At 35.3% G+C, this 3,448-nt stretch overlaps 1 pseudogene; it reads left to right on the top strand.

Moving 5' to 3' along the window:
• The first annotated feature begins 1,744 nt into the window (after nt 1–1,744).
• LOC109115243 (glucan endo-1,3-beta-glucosidase 1 pseudogene) lies at nt 1,745–3,050 on the top strand (annotated as a pseudogene).
• Nucleotides 3,051–3,448: the final 398 nt, after the last annotated feature.

The following is a 3,448-nucleotide window of genomic DNA, read 5'->3' as shown; positions in this document are numbered from 1 at the left end:
ATATAGGTCCAATCCACCCCAATCTAATATAATTTCATTATAAATGAACCAGGTTCAGTCCAATTCATTGGTTTTAATTTAGGTTGGTTCTAACTCAAATATGGCCCATTGACACTTGTATTCTTATTTTTTATCAATGAATCAGATATTGGTTCGATCCTAGCCCAATCTAATATAAATCCATTACAAATGGACCAGGTTCAATCCAATCTAGTATATACTTTGGAGTTTGGATTGATCCAATTCAATTATGATTGTTAATAGGTCGGGTTGGATCCAATGGACCAAACCGGTTGGGTCAATTCTGGTACTTGACCCCCTCACACACATATAAATTAATATTATATATAATATTTTTAGTATGTTTATTATAATCGGGTCCATTGGATCAAATCTGATTGTCTCAAGAGTCGATCAATTTAGTTATTGGACTAAGATTACAAATCGTATCGGGTCTGATTCAATTTCAGGTCCTTAGTATTTTTTATTGTGTCGGTTCCAGTTCTATTTGGGCCTGATCCGTTGAAAGCCCTAAATTCAATGTCTTATTGGTCTATCCAATCCATTTAAATTGATTTTGATTTAGTCAGGGTCCAACCCAAAACTGGTCCATTGACAACCCTAGGCTTAGCTCGAGTTTCAAGCTTAATTCCGAGCCTATGTCATTTACATATAAAATATTACATATATAACATTATATATGCATATAAATTTATTTTATACATTTATAATATATATATATATATATTGTCATATTATAATATTTTATATATAAAGTATATAATATAACGTAAAATAACATATATACATATACGTTATTTTATATTATGTATAAAATGCATATATTCAAATATATGCAAGAAGGTTGGGCCCAAGCCTGAAATTTGTCGGTCAAGTGGAGGCCTAAGTTCGGGTCAAGGATAATTTTGTCATAAAATATTTAATAAAAATATTCAAAGGTAGTTTAGCCATGTAAAATACTTATGTATACAATTTCTATTAATGATCGGTAATCTAAAAGAATGTGAGTTTTGAACATTAATGATAGTCTAATGATGTCTTAAAGTACTCCTACCCTTTAGAAAATTGACTAAGTATACCCGGTACCCTTACTCTGTATATATTGTTTTAAAGTATTCCTAAGTTTTTTAACAACTGATATTATCATTAAGAACTAATAGAAAGATGAAATGTCAAATTTGCCCTCCATTGTTCTTCAAATTTTTTTCAAAATAAAACCTAATTGATGAAAATTTTTAAGAAGGAGTAAATCGTGGCTCCAATGATGATTTTTTGAAACCATAAAACGACAAAGTATGCAAAAAGCAACTTCCCTTGACCGCCCCAAAGAAAATCGAAAAGGGGAAAGTGAGAATTATAGGTGTTGTAATAAAAAAAAAAAAAAAAGTGGTGGGTGAAGAACACAGACCAAACCAGAACCGTAGGAAAAACAGACCAACAAAACGCATTGGCAATAAATGGTAGTAATGCTAAAAGATAGCTTTTTCTCTCTTGCATCCCATTCGATTGTTGACAATAAATTCACTTTTAATACTGAATTTCATCGCCATGTACTTTCTTTCATTCCTAAGAGTCTCCCTCTCTCATTCTGCAATCCACTGCATGTGTTGAGAACACGAGATTCTTTTTTACTAGAAAACGAAGATATTCGAAGATAATGCAAGGGTCTGTAGCTGAACCAGAGATGAAGACGATTAAGAAGTAAAGCATGAGGTCCTCAACAATGGTAGATTCTAAGATTACAACCAAAGCTACCACTCACTTATCTCTACACTTGTTTGTGTTGTTTAAGGTAAAACCAACTAAATCTTCCCAACTTAAGAGATTTTTTGTCAACAAAGACCGCACCTTTCTCATCTATCTTTTCTCTACCAATTGGTTGTTGCATCAGGCGGTACCAGTAACAGAGGTTAAGAAGCAAGATGATGACCAGCCTTTTGTGGGAGTTAACAACATCGGTACCGATGTTTCCAACCTCTTTTCTCCGGCTGCCCTCGTTTTGTTACAGTTATAGAGGATCACCCACATCCGCCTCTATGATGCTGACAGTGACATTCTTCAAGCTCTCGTCTAATCCAAAGTCAATTTGAACGAATTGGATGGACTAATAAAACATTGGATCGGATCAATCCCATTTATAATATTTATTAGATTGGATTGGACCTGGTTCACCCATAAAAAAATTATATGTATCAATGGACCGAGTTTGAATTGAAACCAATCTAAAATAAAATGAATTTGAACAGATCGAACAGTCTAGACATTAAATTGAACCGGCTCAAATTGATCCAAAACATTCATTGAATTGAACCTGATCCATTTATAATGGACTCACATAGGACTGGATTGGAGTCCAATTGACACCCCTCGCACCAAGATCCGTGTTATCATTGGTGTGCCCAAAAATCAGCTCCTCGCCATAGGCTCATCGAATGCCACCGTTGCTGCCCGGATCGATTGCAATGTTGTGTCATTCTACCCCAAAACTCTTATAAACGGCATCGCGATAGGTGACAAGGTATTCGCTACCATTCCCTCATCGACTCTTATTCTTGTCCCTGCAATTCAGTCTTTCTATAATGCTTTGGTCGCCTCAAATCTACGTACCCAGATCAAAATTCGGACGCTCCATTTGGCTTGTATAATCATCGACCCATTTTCCCCATCAAAAGGCCTTCAACCAATCGCTAGTCCAATTAGTCCTTCCCCTGCTCCAATTCTTATCGAAAACAAGGTCTCCTCTCATGATGAACATCTATCCTTACTATGTGTTCATGCAAAACATAGGGGTGGTCCCTCTAGACAATTGTCTCTTCAAACCATTGAACCCTTCAAAGGAAATGGTCGATCCCAATACCTAGCTTCACTACAATTAATGTACTAGACGTAGACGGTATGATCAACACCGCATACTTAACCATGAAGAATCTCAACATTATAGACATTGTGGTCTCGTGACAGAGTTCAGATGGCCATCGAAAAGGGACTCCAAGGAGTCATACGCCAAAATGGGCAACGCCGACACATAACCAGTTAATAATGTCACATGTGAATGAAGTATGACGGAATGGCAAGAAAGGTTTTAGATAATTACCAAAAAATTTAAAGGTACTTTAAGACAATATATAAACAATAAGGGTAAAGATAGTCAATTTCCTAAATCATAGGAATACTTTAAGAAATTTGCCCTTTATAATATCCCTCCATAAAGTAAAAGAAAAATAGTGCTATCAATTGCTCAAGACCGTTAGGTATGTTTGGGCTATGGTAAAACCTATATCCTACCCACCAGGACTCTACAATTTCAATATATTCAGACTTGTAATAAGAAACCCATAAGGCCGTAACCAGTTATTTTTCAAAAAAAAATAAGGCCATAACCAGTTCAATTACTATTGAGACTAGAAACTGAATTTGCTACAAACAA

This window comes from Nelumbo nucifera, chromosome 4 (genome assembly GCF_055504915.1).
Source record: "Nelumbo nucifera cultivar China Antique chromosome 4, China Antique-T2T, whole genome shotgun sequence".
In the NCBI taxonomy this organism is placed as follows: domain Eukaryota; kingdom Viridiplantae; phylum Streptophyta; class Magnoliopsida; order Proteales; family Nelumbonaceae; genus Nelumbo; species Nelumbo nucifera.
This window is presented reverse-complemented; position numbering and strand designations above follow the sequence as displayed.